Source organism: Dermacentor silvarum, chromosome 2, assembly GCF_013339745.2.
Source record: "Dermacentor silvarum isolate Dsil-2018 chromosome 2, BIME_Dsil_1.4, whole genome shotgun sequence".
Lineage (NCBI taxonomy): Eukaryota > Metazoa > Arthropoda > Arachnida > Ixodida > Ixodidae > Dermacentor > Dermacentor silvarum.
In genome coordinates, this window is record NC_051155.1 from 120,982,040 (window position 1) to 121,007,088 (window position 25,049).

Consider the following 25,049-nt stretch of genomic DNA (forward strand, 5'->3'; position numbering starts at 1 on the left):
AAAAGAGCGAATCGAGATTCCGGGGAGCGCGCGGCTATATGGGAAACAAGGTCTCGGCTGTTCGGCTGCCACGGTGTACACCCCTCCCCTTAGCACGCGCGCCCGGCGGCAAAGCCGCCGTCGTGGCAAGCGCGCGATAATGCCTCGTCCGTCTTCATTTTCCTCTTTCGCAAAGTGGTTCCATTTGCACGCAGATCGCTCGTCCTCGACCTCCGGCCTCGATCCTTCCCCTCTTTCATTCTCTCCTCACCTCTCACTTTTCTTCGGAACCTTTCTTTTCTTTCATCGCACTTTTTTTATTCTTTTTCGCCGCCCTGCTTGGCATGCATGCGACGACGCGTCGATACCTTCTCAGCCAACCGCCCTTCCTCCCGTTTTCTCAAAGCTTTTCTTCTTTTTTTTTTGCTTCTGTGACTCTACGTCACCATCTTCCGTTCACTTGCACTAGCACATGCAAGGCGCCGCGCTTAGCCCCCAAACACCCTTCATTTAGAGCTGCATCGCTCTATCGCCCACTTTCTATTACTCTTCGTACCACTTCACCTATTCACACACCGTCACCTATTCGCACGCGAACAGCCTGGAACAGTTCCTCAATCTATCTGCACTCGACTTCACATTGTGTCGCCTCTGGAGAGAGCTAGGCCCTGACTCAACCATCTTCTGCAAAGTTCAGTCAATTGTGAAAGCGGAACGAACTTATAGTATTAGCAAGAAAGGCAAGAAGATCATGATTACGGTGGATAAATGGTGAACAGCGAGTAACTCTGACACGTACTGTAGTCACTAGCTTTGCAAATGTTAACGCGGGAACGCGTAGTTCAGTTGACCTACGTTTTGAACGTAGGTCAACTGAATTTTCGAAATGGGCAAAGTCAATGTTCTTTTTTTTTTGGGGGGGGGGGCGCACCCAAATTTTGGGGGTGGGCCAGGACGGTTTTGAACGCGGGTCAACTCAATTTTCGTATTGGGCAAAGTCACACAAAATGCGAGGAAACTGTTTTTAGCTCTCTGCCGCGAAAGTATCCGGCGATTTCAAATAAGGAACTTTACCGGAGTACACGCGGACATGCACTGAACGATTTTACGAAGCGACGGCTAGGACGTACAGAAAGAAGGCAGGATCCAGAGGACCGGGTACTCTAACATAGCAAACGGCGTGTACCGAGGTGGAAGGAAGGCTCGCCAAATGAATGTTCCAATCGCCAGAACATTGTGGCGTGCGTTTCAGTTTTCATAATTTCACTGAACACGCATGTCGCAGAGCCGCTTTTCCCACTGCACCCCTGCCGAAAGAATTCTCGCCAAGCCAGTGTTTTTTTTTATCAGCCTAATACGACTGTACAGAGTATATTTCTGAAAATAGGGTTTGAGACTGCATCAGAAATCTATCGCGATACTTTATTTGCCCACATCATGGCGTTTCGCGACGAGCAGGAACCTGTCAAAAAGGGGGCTACATCTAAGCCGCCCATGGTCATGGATCTATGGTCCGCACCATAGATCCCTGTGGGACTTCATCAAACACAACAAATTTTACTGGTACATATGTCTTGCACGCATCGCACGTTTTATGCTGCAGGGCAAGCTTTCAAGATAAAGGAAGTTGTTCGTCGTTGGGTTAGTGATGTCTGTTGTGACTGTAGTTCGTAAGCTACGCTGCTTGTTTTATTAACACGATATGGTGCTGTTACTTCGACGTGAAGCTACGTTACGTGTTGGGAGTGCGCAATCACGCGGTGTTTGATGTGGGAAAAAAAAAGCAAGACATTTGCGGACAAAATACCCGAGATTTTCTGGCCAATTTCCTCTTTTCGAGCAGAAAGAAACTAAGATCGAATGACAAGACTCAACCGATCGAGGTTCATAATTTTTCTGGCCGACATTATTGGCACTCCGCACAGAAAAATAGTACGTAGATGCCTTTGAACTGGTGAAGTCTTTTGATTTATACCGTGCCTGCTACAGGCTCTTCGCAAGACGTCAGCAGGGTCGCGGACGGGTCCATGTTCCGAAGGCTTAGTAAGAACGCTGGTCGGAAAGTGCGCTAGACGACAAACTCCTGGTCTGCTGAAAACACCCCGCCCGGCAGCAGTCACCCATAAAAACACTACCAGCCAGTTGCCGTGCACGAGTAGTAGTAGAAAACTCTTATTGTACGAAATATGACGAGCGGTCGTCAAGCTGGTCGGGGCCCCTATTCTAGGGCACCGCTGGCGTGAGCCCTTCGGTATAATGGCAGTCCTCTGGGCCGCCTCCTGCGAGCTGGAGAGCAAGGCCTCTCATCCATCTCGCGTTGTAGTTTCGTTAATGCTTTCTTGAGACACGAAAGAGAAATTTTATTTGCCGTAAGACAGACAAGTCGACCCGAGCAGGTACACATTATCGCCTACTAGTTTGCACCAGAAAGGAAGAGCAAAAATAGGGATGAGTGATGACGAAGAACAGAGAAGGAGGGGATATGCGTTTATGTGACCTGCACAAGCCACGCCGAACACAAACCGGGAAGGCGGAATGAAACGCAAACGAGATAATCTCAGCGGAACACGTCTCGCTCATTACGGAAGTCACCTTACACGCGTTTACACCGAGGTTTACGTAACAAAGCCTGCATTTGGCGTACAGAAAGTACACTATAAATAGAGCGCGCTGTAGTTGGGATACATTAGCCGGTCTCTCTCTCTCTCTCTGTCTATATATATATATATATATATATATATATATATATATATATATATATATATATATATACCTTCTCCAACTCCAAAGGTCTGCACTCGAAAAGGGATCACACGACAGTCCCGAACATTCGCCAGGGTAGCAACAAAAGTGCGTGTTCGACACTTTGTTTTCATTTTCCCGCCTTCCTTTCTATTTTTTTCCTTTCCGATCACATTTTTGTTTTGACCAGGTGGTGAGCTCTCAACATGCCAATGATGCTATAAATAATCAGCTGATGACCGGGTCCCATCCCCTTTAATTATTTTGCTATGACCGGGAGCTGAAAGGCAACTTTTTCTATGTGCGAAAAAAAAAAAAGCACGCTGACTCTTTTGAGTTCTGCCCTGTTTCTTTTCATAACCTGATATATCGTTAAAATTAGTCACCAAACAACGTACCTCTACGCAATGAAACACTACCTTGAGGTTTATAGCTGGGAGTCAGGATACCCGCCGGCTACCCACCGGCTATCCAAATGGGCACAGGCGTCCCCCGGCCCTGAGCTCGGCCTCAACAAAAAGACGATGAGCGCGTGTTAGGGAACGAAATAAAAGCAGAAAAAAAAAACGCGTGTCATTCGCAACAGGAAAGCTTCGGCCTAATGGTCTTGTTCCGATCTACTTTTTCGGTGCCGTTAATTTCGGCGCATTTGTTATTGATTTTTTTCCCCAGAAGGGAGCGCGCGTGGCGGAACTGTCACAAAATTAACGTCGACGAGCAGCGGCGAAAGATAATTAATTCGCGTTTCGAATTCGGGCGTGCCTCCGTTGCCCCGCAAATGGAGAAGCGAGAGCGGGTAATACGGACACCGTTGTATAAGCGCGCGGAAGCCGACGCGAGTCTGTATCGGCTGCTCGGTGTCGAGAGATGCGCGCGCGCACACACAATGATGATAGATGGCACATGCGGGTGTTATTGTTCCTCGCGGCTTGGTAGTCTTTTGTCAAGAGCGTCAGCAGTGGGATGACCCCGTTTTGTTGGGTGGCCATTCATTTATCGGCACACAGCACTGCTATATTTGAGCAAGTTCGAGATTGCGTCTTCCTTGTCGTCGAACTCCTTCGCTCTTTTTGAGAAAAGTCCCAGAACTTTTCTATCTGGTTTCGTAAGACAAATTCAGCAGAAAGAAAGGAAGAAAGAAAGAAAGAAAGAAAGAAAGAAAGAAAGAAAGAAAGAAAGAAAGAAAGAAAGAAAGAAAGAAAGAAAGAAAGAAAGAAAGAAAGAAAGAAAGAAAGAAATGAGAGAAAGGAAGACTCATACCAAAATAAGCCTGGGCAGGTGTGAGGAAGGGGACAGGAGAATATAAATTGTTAACAGCGTCACAGTGAAGCAAGAACACATGAACAGGGCTGGATCACGAATCATCTCGCTCGCGAGTGACTAAAATGTTGCTTTGAAGCGAACTGGAGAGAACTTTGCGAGTAGATCAAGAATGGTCTACGGGGTACATATTGGCCTAGACTTGAACCATCTCGTCCAGCAACATATTCTAATCAAGAATAATAACCGACAACAAAAAAACATTAAATATGCAGCTTTGAATGGTCAGATAGACTCCATTATTTATCTCTAATGTGGATTGGTATTCTACAAACACTGTCTGCTTGTGCAGACCAATCGGGGATGAAAGCCAGTCAGATTCGAAAGGAAGTATATTTGCCGGACGTTGGGATTTGTTCCTCCTGAATAACGGGTACAACAGCGCGAAATAATTTTAGTTTTCTCCCTCGGATTCGTCAGGTGTCAGAAGACCACAGTTATTAATGCGAGGATGTAATGTCAATATCTTCCTACGTAACAATATAATAATTTATAAATTAGGGCTGGAGTCAGCCTAGGAAACTCAATTCTAATGGTTGAGCTGGAAGAGGCTGCCACGCGGAGCGTATGCGACGCGGCGATCGCTTGACCCATAAGGAGTGCACGAGAAAACAACGCGTACATCTCAGGATATCTTACTTTACGAGACAATTATACGATGCCGCTGATTCATACGTAGTATAAAGATGGTCGTCCGAGCCTGAAGTGATTTGACATGGCACGCTGAAAGGTAAACTGTTCAGCGACCAACGAATTGCGTCACACTTAATCGCAGGCAAGCGGCGCTGTCGCAACCCGTGAAAGTCGAGTTCTTGAATGGATTGCACGCCGCAAAACTCTGTGCTGTAGCAATCATTCATATAGGTTGCAGACTTAACTCTGTCCGTTGTTCCAAGTAGTTGAAAAGTAGCAACACAAGAAAGTCGCTTCAGAGAAGGAAAAGAAAAGAAGAGAAAAATTACACGCTCATGTAGTGCGCCCGGCCGTGTAGCACTCTGCGCAAACTGCAGGCGCCGGTACACGCGTTAACGCCCGCTTTGGCAAGCGCACTATATGCCGTCAACACGTGTTAACGAGGTCGTATACCGACGAGACACGCATAGCGAGCGTAGCTTTAGGCGAAGCCGTACTCGTGAGTCGAGCCTAATTAAGGCCGGGCCTGGCGACGGGGGTCATACGACGGCGCCAGCGAGCTGGCGTGCGCGCCGAGATGGATGCTCTGGGAGTATACGCTACAGGGTATAGAGACTGGGCGCGCAGCCGGTCAGAGAGGCCGTACATCGTCGACGTCCGGGGTGGACCGTAGAAACTTTTATCTCGTTTGTTCACTCGAGCAAGTAAGGCGTGGTAAAACTCGATGAAGACTCATCCTTTAAGTTAAATTAACTCGCGGAGCTTTTCGGGACTAGAACCACGATCTGATTATGAGGTACGCCATAGTGGGGGACTCCGGATTAATTTCGACCACCTAGGGTTCTTTAACGTGAACCTAAAGTAGACGGGCGCGTTCTTGCATTTCGCCCTCTTCGAAAGGCGTCCGCCGCGCAAGGGATCGAACACGCGACTTCGAGGTCAGCAGCGCAACGTCACAGCCACTGGGCCACCGCGCGGGTCAAGACTCGCCATAATAGGGGATAGAAGAGAGAGAGAAAAAATAATAAAATGCGCAGAAACAGTCGAAGATGATTGCCAACTAGGCGAAGCTTTCGCTTCTCCTCTTTTGGCTACAGCAGCTTCGTGCATTGAGAGACTCTTCACAGGTCGACAGGCCAATCCGTTGTCTGAATTCGGAAAGCCTTTGGGAGCTATCTATATATAGTTTCGATGACATGAATTCGACGGGAGCGCGGGTCGAGCCAAAAGTCGAGCTGACCCTGCGCCGGACCCGATCGCGTTTACAGTGCATATAGACAAGAGGCTTCGTCCGAGTTAACCCACCTCCGGGTTGGCTGAACTCAGCTCGACGCTGTAAACGGCCGCTCTGCCCGATCCGCTATAGCGTTCACACGAACCAGACGACCGGTTTTTCGGCCCCACAAGCCGACTCGACGCGAGTTTATCGTGTTCATGTGAACAAAGCTACTGTCTCGTTTTTGTCGACCATATGCTGGAGTGCGCGCACGACGGCGAGTATATATTGCGCAATACGCAATGCCGGACGCGCAATCCTTTCCTGCCGCCGATCGTGCCGGCGGCGGCTGATTGCGGCACGTACCTTCCTCTCCGCTCCCTCTTCCCCGCATGCACCGCTTTCCCCATACTCACCCCTTCCACAGCCTAATCATCGACCACAGCGTGCAAACCTGTCCGAATCCACAGAGAAAGCTTCGCTTTAAACATGAGCATCACGGTTTACGTAGATCAACCAGTCTCACATGCGAAACCTTTGAGGAAGGCAACAAAACCGAACACTCAGACAGCTCCAGAACCACTTACAACGGCAGCTGTACTTCGTGAGCCACGCCAAGTGAATATCTCGACGACTACGCCACAATAGACCTGCAGCCTATTTGTCTAGCTGTCTTATTAGCATCGTCCTCGTCATTTTAAAGCGGTCAGCTGTAGAGACTGCACCCAACCCCGAAACCGTAGAACGTGGCGCGTCGGCGCTATCTCCGGCAGCAGACGTGGCATTGGCAGCGCAGAAGAGAGCATGCCCGAGGGAGCAACCTATACTGATGCTATAGTGACCGCGAACGCTCTGGGGGTGTGCAGTTGTCGTCCGGGAAGCAATCCCTGCTTTGGTTGGGTGGCACTTATGAGCGGCCGTCTGAAATTTATACAGTGGTAGCTGTTATCACTTAACGGTGGCACTGATGGACCTGTGTGTTAAAGTTTTACTGCCAAACAGTGTTGTTTACGGGCAATATATTGATGACGTTGAGAGGCCCGCAGATATATATATATATAGCGTTCATCCTCCTGTTCCTCTTACGCTTGCCTGGACTATGTTCTAGCAATATTTTACAGCTCAGCTGGTAAGAGGAGCCATGGCACACATTGTGTCCGTCCTGTCTGACTCCTGTTCCTCTTACGCTTGCCTGGACTATGTTCTAGCAATATTTTACAGCTCAGCTGGTAAGAGGAGCCATGGCACACATTTGTCCCGTCCTGTCTGAGCACGATATGTGCATTCTATGGAGATGATGTACAGACAAATAGATTTTCCCTTTGAAACGACCACTACAGACACAGTAGTAATTAAGTTACGCGATTTATACTTTGCACAGAACTAGATGGATACGTGCATCCAATGCGAGTTGATGATGATGCTGATGATGTCGCTCTTTTCTGGTGTGTACCCACTAGGGGGAATACGCCAAGAATCAAGCAGCAGGAGGTAGCTTATGAGTATTCTTATTTGAAGAAGAGAAACGCCAATCAAAAGGAAATTCCGGGAAACTAGAATAGTATGCGAGTGAGCAATGAGACTAACTGAAGGAAAATTAGGAAATAGTTAGAAATCAAGGAGAGAATAAAGAGAACGTTATCAAAGGATTTGGCGAAAAAAATGTGCGTGGCTCTGCTATCGCAAACACCAGAGACCAGCGGAGCTGGGGAAAACCGAGTAAAGTAGTGGCAAACCATACACTTAGTCTAACTTTTGCTGGGCTTTCCCCATCTCCGCTGGTCTGTGGTGTTTGCGATAGCAGAGCCACGCATAATTGTCTTTCCACTGCGAGAAAGAGGACCGCCGAAGCGAGCACCCATTAGCACCATTAGTCCCAAGTCGTTGCATGCATGTTGCGAGAGCTCCTGCGCACCCGCAACCCAGGATTTTCCAGTCTCCTCTGTTTCCTGGCGCTCAGGATTTCTTCGCGATGTTCTGCGCAGTATTGCGATGAATTCAACCGGCCCCGTTCACGAGCCTCCGGATCTTCAGTTCTTCGCCTACACAAGCTCTCGGCTTCCCTCAATCTGAACTCGGCATGTTCTCTTCTGTGACGCTTGGTTTCAGCTTCCCTAGCTCTCTCTTCAGTCTTTCGGAACCGACGAATGTCCAGTTCTCTGGTCGAAACCTGCCGAGCCGCCGCCAGAGCCATCGGCTGCATTCACGGACACCGGGCGCGTTCGGCGCGAACGCGGAAAAACGCGGTCGGCATCGGGAGCAGCTCTACGCGTCCCGCTACCACCTGTCTCACACCTCCTGTCCACCTCAGATCCGCTATGCTGCGCGATGCTCTTTTTATACTCTGCTCTTCTCTCTCTCTCTCCCCCAGCTCGGTGAAGCTGCGGACGATGGAATCATCATTATAGCGAGGTTCTAACAGCTCCGCTGTAATATTTTCAGTGAAATGAACATTGAAAGGTGCCTCGCACAAATGCGATAAATGAACATGAGCAGAAGACCGCCTTAATGTTTTGGACAGTCTCTGTGCAAATTTGGGCACAAACATCACTTGAGGCCTTTGAATCGCATAAAAATTGCACCTTGAAGTCGAACGCATTCTAATAACTCCCCCGACAAAACAAAATCGTTTAACATGAAAATCTACTCGCGGTCTGTCTTTTGATTTGATTGATGAAGGGGTTAGTGCGCACGCCGTACCCCACTACCAAAAATTACATGCTCCACCTGGACCAATTAGGGGCGATGGCGAGCGTCAGCCACCTGCAGTCCAATGGAAGGCTTCAGCCCGGGAACGCGACCTGCGTGATCGCCGCCGTCCAAGGTCAAGTAAGTATGCTTAGCTTTGCTACGGAATTTGCCCCACACCTCGGCCGACCAGGAACGTTGTCTGAGATTCCCCAACTGCTTGCTCCGGCGGACATTGCGCGTTACGTTGAATGCGGCAGCACCATGGTAACAATGCTCTTCGAATTTGCGTCTTAGACTGAGCGCATCTGTTAATTGAAAAAAAGAAACATCTCGCCCGCGAGTGCAACACCCATTTGCTTTCTATTTTGTCGCAAGTGCAACGCACTTGTTCTGTTCTGTCACGCGCTTCACTCGCCGATAAGAACAGCCGAGAAATTTTAACGTGATAGCGTTTAAGGCCCAGTGCCGCAGAAAATCTGGCGTCGGCAACCAGCGTGTGATCGCGGGTGGCGGAGAAAATCATCTAACGACATCGACCGCGCAGGACCTCCACGTGGTGCAAGGTTTTGGTGAACAAAAATTTAATTTCTCACAGTGAAATCCGTCTGAAAAATGGTAAAGTACGACTTTACCATTCGGCGTCGGATTCGCCGTCGGATTGTTTACGAATCGGTGCCGCATTGTAATTTGAATGTACGAGAAAACCTAATTCCGCTACGAGAAAACTCATTTCTACCAGACTTGCGCGCGTCGGGGCAACAGCAAACAATTAATAAACTAATAAAAAAGGTGCTAGGACCTTCACATTTTATTTAAGACCACTTTTGCCCCTGAAAAAACGTCTTTCCAGCAATGCATTTCAGTTTAAAAGTGAAGCCGACTTTAAAGGGATCGGTGTAAGCTTGGTCTTTGTAAGCTGGCTTTCCCATGTTCAGTGTTGCAGTGAATGAAGCCTACTTGCCGTATGCGAACGATGCGATGCGAACGGGTCCCGATAACGCTATCGCGTTCTACTCCTAGAGGAGAAGCTTAAGCGTCCTCCAATTTTTTGTTAGTTTCTGGTCACAGATAACAAAGTACCAATAAACTGAAACAGGATAACTTGAATCATGTCATAAAAAGGAAATGAAATCAGAAGGTGGTCGTTATTGACTAGTCAGGCATGACGCACTTGCGGTAGGAAAAACTATTAGCCGCAGTTTACGTGAATACGATAGAAGCGCATCGTATTAATTTACCGTATCGCACATACCCAAATGCCACCGTTTACACGAGTGCTCATTTTCTGTCCAGCCAGCTAATGACATCTAGTGTCATATGTGAAAGATATCTCTCACTGCCGATAAGCGTGCTTGTTATGTCGCCTTCCGAAATGCACCGAAAGTACCTGCAGGGTGTTGGATACATTCCGTCAAATTCTCCTTCATTTATCCGAGTGGACATACTTACGCGACTTTTTTTTTCGGAAATCAACCGTAATGTATCAATATATTAAGATATTAAAATTTCCTGCGTGTTGCCGTGTCCAGTGGTAGCCGAGGGCGGCCGTCTCGGCTTCTGTCTCCAAGTGGACTTGACTGCGTTAACGCCGCGAATCAAGTAATTCACCGATGTTAATCTCATTTATCATTGACATAGAAGACAATGTTCGCACTCACGTAATATACTCACGAGGGAAAGGAAATCGCGTCTGGCCTGCTCCGTAAGCCGCCATTCTTGTTTTGATGTCCCACAAAGCGGCAGCGGCCGCCGCCGGTTGGTTGGCCCGTTGTCATCCCGCACCGAATGCGTTCCCATGATTGCTTATACGATACACTTTTGTTTACATAGGCAGCTGAAATGCGCATTTCCCATCTCAAGCTACCCCTGTTTGGCGCATTTGATGCGATAAGCCTTCCTCGCGAGTTACCTCGTTTAGATGAGATGCGATACGCTTGAAAGTTAACACGATACGCCTTTGTCACATTCATGTAAACGCGGCTATTGTGATACAGGAGCACTGCGTACTTCGTGTTTTGTGTCGCGAATGACGGTGCCACCTTTGAAAAAAAAAATACAAACAAAACGACAAGAAAGTGAAGTGGCGATACATCTAGTAGGTACTCTGCATGACTGAAATTAATTGAGTGACTTTATATAAACCTTGGTACACTTTTAAAATCTTCATGATGTTGTGGTGGCAGATAATAGATTTGTAAAGGCTGCTTCACATGCAGCATAGAGTTAGTTAGCACTGACTCTAGAGGAAAAGCTGGGGGAAAAAAAGTGGGAACCGCATAAGCGCCGCCATGTTGCTACGACTCATTGTTGTAGCACTAAAAATATTCAAAATATTATGCAAAGGCAAGCACTTACAGGTAGCACGTAGGTACAGACAACGTTTGAAGTTCATTCCGCATATTTTTTCATAATTTTTTAGAAAATTTTAATGGGAAATTTACGGTCCCTAACAGGCTGAGTTTGCAGGCGCCTTACTTAGATGGCGCTACCATACTGATTGAGGCTCAGGATCGCGTTGATTGCGCACCTCGCCCGAATCGCATCTCGTCGTCTGCGCCTGCGCGCCTGCATAGAGTAGCAACATGGCGGCGCCCTTGCGGTTTCCGATTTCAATACATGTGCGCTATGGGGAGCTTTTCCTCTAGAGTTGGTTATATTAACTCTATGACATGCAGTGACTGGGGCGAAAAATATCGTTGCTGCCGCGCACGTCGCTGAGCGATTTTCGCTGCGAGCTTTTACATACGGCAATGACGGCGCGATTTCCACCGGAGCGACGCCCAAGGTTTTCGCCTGCTCTGAACGTACCCGCGCCTGCATTGTTGCAAAAGACAACACGGAAACTATTTATATGTTTGATTTTGTTATCTAGTATTTAAAAATAGAATAAGTAGAATGCTTCGTGATGTTTAATAGCGTTGTACCTTTACAGTCGCTTAGTCCGCGACTGCAGAACCGCCGCACAAGAGGTCGTGAAATAGACGTACGCAGAAAAACCCCTATTTCGACGGCGTTTGCTGTTGGCCCGCCCGGAATCGCGCCGATCGCCACGACTCCGCGAAGGCGTGATTAACATGGCGGAACCCAGTCACGGAGGTCACAGAGCGACGAAAATCACTGTATCGCTGACTGAAAAGCGCGCCTTGTGAAATAGCCTTAAGGTATATTGATAGCCTATGAGGATCGCAGCAATGCAGGCAATTCTAGATGAGCATAAATAAATACATAATACATTAACGAAAGCCCGAATGATTAGGAATGAATTCGTTTGCGACAATTCAGTCGTCCACTTTGCGTGAACGCCCGACAAAGCGCTTGCCGTAAAACCGTCCACACAGGCACTCCAACAACGAAAAAAGAAAAAAAAAAGGAAAACAAGCGAAGGTAGAAAATCACGGTAAGGTAACAATGAAACATCCAATGAAACACGACCCGATAACGGTGCCGGAAACAGTATAGCTTCGAATGAAACGACAACCTCGGCGCGGCAACACCCGCAACCGTGTGACTCTGCGCGCGGTCAAAAGCGGCACCGGCATCGCGACGTCAAGAAAGAAAGGGTGAAAGAGAGAGAGAGAGAGAACGTGTCCCAAAGCAGCCGCTGACAAATGACCGTCGGCCCGACCACACCGCCGGTTCCGCGAGCCGATAGCGAAGGCCCGGCGGGTCGCAGCGGACGAAAATGTTGCCGTTCGTGACCTCCGGATGGCGGATGTGACACTCACTGCATATTATAAACAGCGAGCAAGCGTGTATACGCTGCCCAGCCTTTCCCTGGATGCACAGTGTTCAAACTTCCGGCATCGTGCGCTCATCTTCCATCGCTTATACTGTTGCACTGTTCCCAACCCCATCTCCCTTCCCTGCGTTCACACTTCCTATTCGGTATTTCTTTTTTTCAATTTTTTTTTTGGCGTACGCAACCCGAACCCGTAGAGGCCGGGAAGCGCTGTTTCAAGTTCCCCACTGCGATGAAGGGCGCGCGAGTTTGTGACGTGGCTTCGAATACGGGGGTCGGATGCCGCGAGCGGTGCCGGCAAAGCCCATTTCTCAATATATATATATATATATATTTTTGCCACCAATCACTGTCGTGTTTGTACAATGGCGGTCTCTCTCTCTTACCTCCCCTCACTTATTGTAATCCTGCCCAAAGCGCCTCACCTCTACACGAAACGCCAGATTTTTTAACGATGGAAGAGATTTGTAGTAAACTGCAGTTTACAGGTTGTTTGCGGGGTCTCATTTGCAGTTGTTAGCGAGGTGTTATAAGCTGCCGTTAACTTGAAATGGAAGATGCAGGTCTTTGAAGGTGCCGACCGGTAGCTTTTCTTTTTCTTGTACAACTTTACATCGCAGTATTGACGAACGGAATTCTAAGAGATAAAGGACTTCCGAAAGTCCTTGCAGAGAAGCAAGTTAGGTAATGCAATTGAAAGGCACAGGGTGAAATAATTTATGTTGTTGAAAGTATAGTGAAATTGCCCGTTCGAAATTTCGTAAAAGATGAAACTTTCGCAGCTTGCTGTGTGTGCGCGGCTTCGGTGTGTCATTATCAGGCTGCTTGGACCGATGTAAACGCACAGGTTATACGGTAAATAGTAGGACGATTGTCGACTCGCTGTTAGGCAAGGTTTCTGCGAGCACCCATTGCATCTAGATAAACGCGGCTATAGAGCGGACTCAGAATCACGTACGTTATATTGTTGAAGGCTAGCGCGAAGACTTACACAAGTACAAAAAAAAAAAAAAGACGACACAGAGTTGCGGGAAAAAGCACCGTGTCTTTCTTTCATTATGTGTGAGATTTTCATGCTATCCCCTTCGAACAAGGTGCCAGATTACTATTCTCTCGTGTTTGTTGAAGTAGAATACTGGAAAACAAGCAACGAAACTTCCTTCTGATAAAGAGTGATTGCACAGCGCGCCCCAGAACTTGTTGGACCGCACTACGTGCCTCCATTTCCTACTTTTTCATCTCTCTCATTCTTCGACTATATGTATGCCCTTTCTCTGGTTCCTGGTAGCCCGACCCTATATTAATAAACCTCTCTTCTCCTTCTTTACGAAGAGACAAACATTCTTCTTGAGGTGCGGTAACGCAAACGGTGTTTAAAAGCCGGTGAAGTTTGTATTTGCGTAAGGATATTGCAAAGCTTTCTGTGGTGTAGCTAGTGCATACGGAATGTAACCTTATAGAGTAGTAAAAACAGGAAACAGCGAGGTATGCCTGTGAAGTGGTGCAAAAGAAGCTTACGGCTACAGCTGGCCCGCAAGCTTGCACCAGCAGACGAAGTCATAAAGCAGTGCCCTACAATATACCGGTTCGCTTGCGTACCACCGTGACGCAGTAAAAAGAAACACTAAGGAAATGCTCCTGCGTTCAGCGTGCAGTATCTTGTGTATCACACAGTATCACACAGATTGAAAAAGGTTGCGGCAAGGAACGACGTCAGATTGGTTTGCTCCGCGCCTTGTAAGCTTTCAAAACTGTGCATGAAGGTCTCGCAGCACAGTGCGCGAAAGAGTACGTGCAGTACCAAGCATGTCGCGAAGCACCGCACGTGCGACACATGTGTAGTGTACAGTATTCCCTTGAAATGTGGTAGATATTACATAGGACAAACCGGTCGCTGTGTGAATGATCGGATGCGTGAGCATGCGAATCTGATACCTACAGGCACAGGAGGTAATCTTCCACTACATTGTAAGGAGTGCGGTTGTAATCCCATCTTCAGTGAAGTATCAATCTTGGGGAAGGCTAAGACTCAGCAGGAAAGAGAGCTGATTGAAGCCTATCAAATCTATAAACTAGGGCCCGAGAAGTGTGTAAGCGCGCCATCTGTGTTCCTTACCAAGAAAGAGTTTTTATTTCTTGGTCAGTGTAGACGTGTATAGATAAGATGATGACCGTATTTATGTTATATTGTGCCTTGCGCATGTTCAGTGCGGACTTGGGGGACGTCGTTTTCATGTATGAAGTTCAGTTGTTAGTCCAACCACCTTCCTGTCACTTTGTCTATGTCTTCTTCTCGATTTTTTCTACTTCCAAGTTTGCTGGCATTCCAAGTATAACCATGTACCAACTAGCCCAACAAGCCACTCTCATGAAGTATCTTGTGCATTGAGTTCTCACGGGAGCAAGCGTGCTAAGAGGCTTTAAAAAGTGACATTATACGTATATGGAATCGCCGTGGTGGCTTAGCGGTTATACGGTGTTGCACAGCTGAGTACGAGATCGCGGTATCAAATCCAGGCCGCGGCGGTCGCATTTCCATGGGGGCTAAATGCAAGAACACCCGTGTCCCGTGCATTGGGGGCACGTTAAAGAACCCCAAGTGGCCAAAATTAATCGGTGGTCCCGCACTACGGTGTGCCTCCCAATAAGATCGTGGTTCTGGCACGTAATACCCCAGACTTACATTAATAATATATGGCGGCCGTTCGGCCCACCACGGTTGTGTGCCTTGTAAGCTCTACCAGATCAACACAGAAAATTGTTCAGTTATGAAATGTACTCTCGCCGAAAGCTTTCAGCGACAGTGTGTTTCATGCAAACAATGCTTCACGCTTGCTGCGCACTTTTTCGCTGAGAAGCCAATTGCACACACGACACGGACGCACAATGCTGTCTGTGTGCCTACACCATGTCCTATGCGGCCCCGATTATATGTAGTGGTCCGCTAGTCACCTGCACAAATATGCGCGATAGCGACCCCGGTTGCCATATGACGTACGCGTTTCTCGGCGTTCGCACACATCGGCGCGCCATGCATCGTGCAGGCCGCGCGCAGGCTTCGCTGCGGCGGCGCTAGATAGCGCCGAATGTTCCTAGAGAAGCGCGAAAGAGGAATCCTGCTGCAGTACGTGCCTTGTTGTTGCATCGCTATATTGATTCAATGCTAAACACATTACCTTCGACAGTCATTGCGAGATGGGTTCTGCCGAATGTTTGAGCAAGGGTGTGTCCCCCGACGTTGACCAACTCTTCGTTTCCAAGAAAGGCACTCAACAGTCGTATATAGAACAGTACTCCAGTGGACAATTGGCGCCGGAAGTTGTAGATGGCGCGCGCCGAAAGTATATTAATGTGCCTTCCTCCAACCAGACCAATCGGGCTTCTAAGAAGATGCCATATCTAGGAATAGGCTGACGAGGAAAAAGAAGAAAAAGAACAGCGGAGCGAGAGCCTCGTAGCGTCGGTAAAAACGAACTGAAAAAAAAAATAACTAAAGGAAACAGGAAAACTAGCACAACCAAAGTATTGTGCTCGTTTTCCTGTTTCCTTTCTCTCTCTCTCTCTCTCTTTAAAGTTCCGTTCTACTCGGTGAAAAATGCAAGCAATATACCCATCGGCTTTCATTGTGGACGAGTCCATTAGGGTGGGCCAGGCTAGCTGCGGGGGCCGCTTAAATCCGCGTGTAGGGACCACGCTTTTAAATAAATCCTCAACGTACGTTGCGGGGGAAGCTTTTTGATAACGCTGTGCGAAAAAGACGAAGCCCATTAGGAGTCGAGTGAAAGTCGCATCTCGGATCAGACCGGCGAAAGTTTCTGAGATGAAGATTGCCATTTAGGATCGGACAGTGGATGCAGAGTAGCGGCTGTGCTTTTCTGCGGTTCGAATGAGACATATGCACGGCGCTCGATGTGTAATCCTTTTGTTCCTCGCGCATGAATGCGTCTGGACGCGCGTGTGCGTCTGCTCTGTACGGTGAAATCGGGACCTCTGCTCGTTCCGTTTGTTTCGCCCACATAGTGGATTATTCAGCGTTCGATAAAATTATCCATAATGGTCAGCGAAAGAACGGACACGATACAATAACAAAGTCCTGCAAGACATACGATAAAACGCTAGAAGAAACAAAAACACTCTGTCGTTAGTGTCCACTATCGGCGAAATGATGTAATCATGTTCTTTACCAAAGACGATATGATGCGGACAGTTAAGTACGGTCACGATAGACCGATGATTCGGGTTACAAGATGAACAAGTTTCCTGGTACTGTGAGCGTCCACCCAGTGGACCCATCATTTCGTCGGCTGCTGAAGTGCTGATTGGCTGAGGGGCGTCTGTCTCCTTCTGACGAGTACTCCAGCCCAGTCAATCAGAACTTCATTAAACAGACGAAATGTACTGCTAAGGGTTCAAGCGTACAGGGACTGCCGCATACTGGCAGTAAGGTATAAGCGTAGAAACATAAAATGAAAGAGTCGCCATTGTTTCCCCACTCTTCTACAGTTCCCCAATTAAATATTCTATCTTTCATAACACCTTTCGTGCGGCCGCATAATAGCGTGAAGCTGCAGATACTCATCAACCGCTCAGCTTTTCAGTGCCGCAGCCGATAGAACAGCAGTCCTTACAAACGAAACATTGTCATACAGAATTAAAAAGTGGGTAATGCCGCACCTTCTGTTGGTGAAACAAAGACATTTGATGTCGCTGAGATACCCGTTCTTGTCCCTGCGTGATAGCTATCCCCTATGATGCTTTCCTTCCAGAGAGCGTATAAACTTGAAGAAAGTCGGTGTGATCATAGAAGGTCCTCAGTGAAGCTTTAAAGCAATGATTCAAGTTATCTTGAATTATTGTACACATTTTCCTTCATTTCTCTAGACAATACATACAATTATACCCTAAATGTATTAGGCGATCCATCAATGACAAGCATATAGAGTAGCTGGATGTACGGTCAACTTTAAGCCTCTCTATATCGAAGAGTACCGCCACCCCTTCAGTTACACCGCTTTTCCCAACTTTGTAGTCACACCCCTCGAGAACCTACTCGAATTTCACGCCTCACGCGTTCTTCTAATCGAGCTCAATGCCTCCAGCGCGGAGGAAAAAAAGATATTGAGCTCTTCGTCCGGCACTTACCATCTATACGTTGCTGAGACCCCCCACGTTTACCTTCATAGGTCTGATCTGGCAAAATCCCCTTCATGTGATTTCTGCAATAAGAGTGAATTTCTCGAACATTTCTCGTTAGGACGTCGCCTTTTGTTAGTATTGAACGGAAAACCTTTTTCGAATAACCTTTTCGAAAGCTTGACGCAATCTTGACTCTTCCGGTGGTCCTTTCTTTTAGTGCTATCGCTTTGGGTTTTAGCCACGGACACGTTTGTGATGCTGCCTTCAGTTTTCTGTGCGTGCTAAATTTCTGCTTTTTTAATATTCTTCTTTTCTTTACTGTAAAACTTAGCTATCATTCACATCATACCTGTATCAGCTAACCTGAAATTTCTCAATTTCCAGTTATTCATTGCCTTTCCTGCTTATTTTTTAAAATACATTTTGTTCGGGGGGGGGGGGGGGGGATCTGCATGGCCAATTCCACAGAGTGGGCTGGGCCACCCACCACGGTGTTCCAGTGGCTATGGAATTGAGCTGCTCAGCCCTTTCTCACAGAGTTGAAAGTCCGACGACCAACCGCGAAAACGAGCGAGGGAACCAAAGAAAGCTATTCGCTTTAAAAACCACCAACGGGAAGCGAAGTCAGTTTCACGTAGAAAACTTCACAGCAGGGCGCGGCGAGCCTGGTCGCATCGAGACGCCCACAACCACTTACACGGGATACAGGCCTTCATCGAGGGTCGTAAATTTCTGTACGCACGGATCGGTAGGCACACAAACCTCTCGGACCGCATACGTAAACGTTCCAGACTGAAGGTATGTCTGTTGCTACACGACGGGGGTGGTAAGATGTCAGCGCGTCGTTTTGAGTGCGTCCACGCGAATCGAATCGACGTGGGCAAGGATGACAGGGCGAATACGAAACTATACTTCCGGAGCCCAGGTTGGCGGTATACGATCGCGGACGGTGCCTGCGGACATATAAAGAATTCTCGGTATGTCCACTGTGTGCCCGGAGAGCTGCGGCGCTGAAAACGAAACAACACTCACTGTCACGAGTCCAGGCTAAGCTCTCGAGCACGTATAGAGACAAGCTACAGTGTGGCAAAAAAGAAAAAAGAAAAATCGGCCGCACTTATCCGCACATCCGTGGCGGGGCAATTTGCATTGTGCAAACACTGCAGCGAACGCACTAGTCCACAGTGGTACGGCCCTGTGTGCGGGCCCTCCGGCCGCACTCAGAATGGGCGATGGCGTGTGTAGGCGGGACAGACTGCGGGACAGCGGTCGACAAATAGCCGAGGCGTGTTTTATGCACGCGACACGGATTTCCTCTTCTTTACCCCGGATCGCTGCCCCGAGCAAAAAGAAAGAAAGAAAGAAAAGCGAGGGGTAACAGAGAGGAGAACGACTGGACGAAAGAACGAAAAGGGAGAAGTTAGAAAGCTAAGTTTAGGGCGGCTATAGCTTGGTATGTGGAAGGAGCGAAAAGAAAAAAAAATGACCACTGCAGTGTAGTACAAGACACAGCTTCACCAGAGAAGATCAGTTTTCTGTCGTGTTAGGGATAACTTCTCAGCGGCGTCGTTTCTGTGCACGGTGGAGTTATGTATCCCCTTTGGAAGTGACGCTGAATACTAATTTCAATACCAGGAGCGCGAAGGGCATGTTGTTTCGCATATTTAGAGTGTGAAGAGAAGCTTAGCGTTTTGTCGAAGTACACAACAATACTTTCATTTCATCGACCCTGGGCAGTAGTAGTAGTAGTAGTAGTAGTAGTAGTAGTAGTAGTAGCAGTAGTAGCAGTAATATCAATACCACCACCACCACTACTACTACTACTACTACTACTACTACTACCACCACCACCACTACTACTACTATACTACTACTACTACTACTACTACTACTAGTAGTAGTAGTAGTGGTGGTATTGATATTACTGCTACTACTACTACTACTACTACTACTACTACTACTACTAATAATAATAATAATAATAATAAAACCAACCACAGTAACGATTCTGTAGCTTTGAGCTCAAAGGCCCCGTAATTAATCCAAATACCGTGTCCGGAGCACAGCGCTATAAGAAAAAAACAAAAACGAAACTTTCATTACAGTATTTAACGTCCCGGCTGCATATGTCTCGTTCACTGAAAAAAGAAAGCGATAAAGAAACTGGCTAGATGGCTGACCAAACTGTTCTACCATCTTCCAAATCCTTCCGAAAAATCTCGCTCCACCGCTTGCACATTCGGAACAGAACATCGGGGAGGAACACCCACGACACAACCAGTGTCCATAAGGAAGATTCACATATTGCGCTATCCACCAGCCTATATACGGCGCTGTAAGTACTTTACATCGAGACACTTTAAAAACAGAAAAAAAAAGGATAGAACAACTAACAAATGCAGAGACACCGTCGCCACCCCCGACTTCTAATTTGGGGACACGGTGCTCCACTGGCAGCCGCCTCGAACAATTTCTTCTTCAGTTAATTTTTCTTTTCGTTTTTTTTAAAGAAAGAGGAAAAATGAAAGGAAATGCTCAAAGGCAGGCTCTCAGGCAATTTCTCTTTTGACACGCGTTTCCCGCCAAACGCACTGCACCCCTCGTACGAGCAGGCGTCACTGCCGGTTCTCGCGTTCTCGCCTTCGTCTTCCAATTAGGTGTTTCATTCGCCGCTCCCACTTTATTCTCCTGACGACGAACAGCGCTGTATGGTTGGTTAAGAGAAGGCGCGACTGCTGAAGGCGGCGAGATAGTCGAAAAGACGCTTTTTATGCCTCACTTTCCAATTATGTATTGTTTTTTCTTCTCCACTACTACTGCCATATAGATACAAGTGCCGAGGGGAAGACAGAGACCCCCTCACCACCGCCGTAAGTGCATGTCCGAAATTGGCCGTGCGTTTCGAGAGAGCGCGCGGAGCTCCCCGTATATACGCAGAACTAAGCGAGGATTTTGTAATGAACTGGCGGCTTTCACGATGATTCTAATTTACCTGGTCGGTGCGCCGACGCGAAAGTAGGTCCAACAGCCGGCCGAGGAAGAGAGAGACATTTGCAGTTTTCGTACACTTCAGCACGGTGGTTTCTTACTGGTGCCTCTCTTTAATTTTCTTCCTCTTTTTTTCCCCTAACACTTATCAACCGGCTGAAAAGCCACGACAGCTGCCCGCTTCCTACGTGCGCTTAAACCTTGGCTTAAAGAACGCGCCGACGAAAAAAAGAAATAGCGCCGCGAGTATAGAAAGGAACGCAGCGCGTTATATGCTTTGACCTTACACAGAAACGTCCATAGGAAAAGCTGAAATCAGCTTTTGGATGAAGCCTGAAAACTATATCAAAAAGAAAACGTAACAAAAACAACCGGCTTCAGCAATTCCTCTGTTTGCTGCGTTAGCAGCTGCAGTGGCTTCAGCGGGTATACGATGAAGGTGCTTATCTTTTGGAGCAAGGACATTTTCGTGAAATTATATTCGGAAGTACTTCCCGTTAAAATATCGGTAAATGGGAGAGGCTGTTTCGCGCTGCCGTAAAAAAATCTACCGACCATGCCAAAGTGTGGAGACCATATATTCCTGTTTTACAGACCGTATCAATGCTATATTTATTTGAGGTATGCTCCAACGGACGATTGAAAAGGATGTATGTAGACATCGCGTTCGATGCGCAGCTAACCATCATACCGAGGAAGAGGCGCAAAACGTCTACGCCGTTCATCACACATGATTACATTCCACCTTCCAGTAATAGATCCTACTGCTATAGTGGTTGACAAATGTTTAGTGACTGACAGTGGGCTTGCACGCCAGAGCGTTAGCTTCTTGGGTGCGGCAGAATTGTATGAGAAGCCATAAGGCGCTGCAGTTAACTCGCTGCGGGGTTTCTAGAAACCGGTGCTTACTTTTTTTTTCCGCGCATACGTAAATTCAAAAGATAATACACTGCGAGCCAAGAGACAAGTTTGCAGTTTGACAGATTTAATCTTCGCCATGGCCCCCCTCTTCCTAGCACATCCCCGCGTTCCCAACTCCACTGAGAAAGTGATGAAACGATTTCACGCAGGTGTCCGTGTCGTCAGTACCGCGTGTTTTCGACAGCTCGCGCGAACCTCCCGCCGCTCGGCAAATCACCAGCTGTTCTCTCCCATTTTTGCCCTGAGCATTCTTCCGCGTTTATTTTTTTTTTTTGCGATCTGGCAATGCTTCACGGATTTGCGCCGATCTTTAATTATAGGACCAGTGAATGCATTCTGTATTCAGAGATAGTACATTGCGAGGAACGAACAAGCGCTGGAGCGAGAACTAGCGCGGACCATCACGCTAACACTCCCCTCACACAAGCTAGCCTGTACTCGCCTACTCCCCTTTGTCGTTGCACCTAATTAGACGAGCACAAACACGAGCTACAAAAATGTCGTTGCACCTAATTAGACGAGCACAAACACGAGCTACAAAAATGCCAAACGAACTGAACGAAACAAACAGAATAATACCTAAGCCTCGGATCTCGTCAGCACGGCGGGCTTTGCGAAGCAGTTTAACATCATGACATCGTTGCCGAATCGTTATGTATATATGCTTTCACGCACGCAAGCTGCTCTATCAATGAGCCTTGCGTGAACTTGTCGATGCGGAAGCTGGTTTTACTCACTTCGCTGCTTCACGGCGAGTAATTAGAGCGCTTTAATAGAAAGTCAATGAGCTGTCGTCAGTAATAATGCGTCCCTTCGAGTCGCAAATTGACTTTCCCTGTGTCGCATCGTGTTTAGATGTCAAACGATGGTGCGTGTACCTGTGACTTGCTTTTTTGTTCCGAGAATATTTTTGTTCTGATTGTAAGTCGGGGGGGGGGGGGGGGGTATTCGTCCGTCGATATATAGCGACAACAAGAAGGGGAAGAGGAAAAAGGGAGAGAGAGACAGGGTGGGGGTATAGAGACGTGCACGGACCAAACAACAGAGTCAAAGACGCTCGTACTAACCAGACGTTCAGAAAGCACAAAAGTGCCTTCACTGTATTCTGAGCCGATGATCGGTTGGAACGGTGTTCTAGAACGAAACCACCAGAAAAACTGGGTCGCGCTAATCGTAAGAAGAATAAGTATGCACGCTCTCCAAGGGTTATCAGCGAAGCCGAACGTGAGAAGAAGGACTAAAGTAAGAACATCGGTTACTAATAAGTACAGAGGATGAATGTGAACATATAGCAAAATTAAACAAAAAAAAATATTTAACTCATGCATGCATTTACCCAGTCTCTTATTCGAGGAATTTCGTACCACTTCATGTAATTTGAAATGATGATTCTAACTTCCCGCCGTAGGTCCAGCTCGTATCTCTTCTAGGCATGTGCCAATTGCACAGAGAGGGTTGTTATCAAGTTTAACCCAGCAGCTTCAGCGGCGCATCACCTCGTCGTGGCCATTATAGCGCGCGACGCCGGAACAGACTCGCTGGAACTTTAGAATATGAAGCCAGCGCTTGAGCGAAAAAAAAAAGGAAAAGGGTTTGGTAAGGTTTGGTAAGTTTGGCAATCGTCGTCGAGTCGTTTTCATGAAAGCCGCACAGCGTGTAGAAATTAGGCGAAAGTATTATGTGGTCGGAAACGCGCTGCAAAAGAAATCGCCGTACAGAATGACGTACTAAAATCGTACTAAAATCGTACTAAAAATGTACTAATGACATACTACAGACTAAAATCGAACTAAAGGTTGTTGTGTTTAATTTTATATGTAGAAAAATGGGAAGCCATAGTCGACGTTAGAGCCGGCTGTTTCGAAAATCTAAAATTCGTCACTCAAGCAGCAATAAAGAAGGAAAAGCACTATACTCATACGAACACGTTACAAGCGCACAGGGGGTGTCTCTTCTGCTGTTGTTAATTTGGCCCGTACCTATACGAGGAGGGATCGGCCAGTGTTCAGCGTGGAAACAATACTAAAGTCGTCACTGAACAAAGTTTTCTTGATGTCGAGGCGAAATTGTTCACACGCATCAGAGAACGTGTACTCCAAACGATACCGCGCGAAATTGTGAAAGACTTATGGTGCGCATGATATTGCGACAACTATATCGCGTCGCGGCTTCGCATTACGGACGAAAACTGCGACTTTTTCTTCTAACTGGATTTAAATTGCACAAAACTGCACTGTTTTGATCACTCCGCACAGCAATCTGCAGATGCAATTGAAACAAATTTGAAACAAAAAGCTTTAGGCTGTAGCAGTCAGAGGGCGGAGAATCAGCCCGACGCATCGCGAGGTGTCACGAGCCTTAGTTTATGCAATGCTGCGATAACTACATCGCTCTAAAGGCCTTATAACCGCGAAAACTTCGTTTTCCGAAGGACAAAAAAATTACGTACGCTGTAATCAAATAAATGGCAAACAGCCCCGAGGAGATAAGTTCGCATTTCCTAGAAGACCGAAAGAAGATGCAGTCCAGTGAGCGTGCAGCTAGGCAGCAATCCAGAGGGCAGCGCAAGTACCAAGCCGAGACCATTTCCGAGCCCGAAGATGGCGTTCTGAGAGCTCGGCCTCCTCCAAGCAGTTCGCGGATAAGACGAGGGCCGCCACCGAACACATAATGGCCTCGAATTCTACGCAGCGCCATCTCCCGTCCTGGGGCGAATAAACATCCTGCGTCGGAAGAGATTTATCGCGCCCCACATCGGACGGGCCGCTGCTTGGCTCGGTCGCAGCAGCGAAGCCGAAGGAGCTGTGTTAAAACCAGACCGGGGGTCGAAGAGCCGAGTGAAAGAGATGGAAGTTTAACGATAAACACGAGCAATATCGAGTAAAAGAAAAAGAAAAAAAAAACTGCGTAAAGTGATGTGCGAATTTTCTTTTCGAAAGCGTTCGCTAGTCGGTTTGCTTTTCTTGCACGAGCCTTCATCTGGTTAGCTTACGACTCCCACCCGACAAATTTGACACGGGTCGTATCTCCTATCTCGCGCAGTTTGGCACGAACGCATGCATGCAGGCTTTCGCGAAAATCACTGCCGGCAATGCGACTATAGGCTGTGGAACTACGGGTTTTCTCTGACAGCGAATGATGGAAAGCAGAATATAGCTAAAATAAAATTGATAAAACCGAAATCTGGAAGGCGAGAAACGGCAGTTTAGCTCCCCTGCCTCTTACATGCTTACTGGCTGGTATCAGCATTTTTTTTTTCTTCTAACAGGCAGGACTTGTGATTGGTACGAACGAATACTGAGAACGATTTCGGCCTGGCTCTTTTCGGCCTGGCTTCGTATCGCTACAGCGCAGTCAAGGAAGAAGCGCGAAGTTAGGGTTTATTGAGATGTTTTGAATGGAAGATGAAGATGACACTGAAGATGTTTTAGAAATGAGGGAAGGACGGATGCTTACATTTCATCATCATCATCATCATCATGATCAGCCTATGTTTATGTCCCCTGCAGGACGAAGGCCTCTCCCTGCGATCTCCAATTACCCCCGTCTTGCGCTAAGTGATGCTGATTTCCACCTGCAAATTTCCTAATTTCATCACCCCACCTAGTTTTCTGCCGCCCTCGACTGCGCTTCCCTTCTCTTGGCACCCATTCTGTAACTCTAATGGTCCATCGGTTACCTACC

The 25,049-nt window shown here is 47.5% G+C and overlaps 1 protein-coding gene and 1 non-coding gene across 8 annotated transcripts in view; both read right to left on the reverse strand.

The window, feature by feature from the left end:
• Window positions 1-25,049, reverse strand: part of LOC119441717 (peripheral plasma membrane protein CASK) — a 790,490-nt gene that overhangs the window by 231,655 nt on the left and 533,786 nt on the right. The gene's annotated exons all lie outside the window — the stretch shown is intronic.
• LOC119443268 (U1 spliceosomal RNA) lies at window positions 8,567-8,727 on the reverse strand. The gene has a single exon (XR_005190225.1). It is a non-coding gene; the product is annotated as a U1 spliceosomal RNA (small nuclear RNA).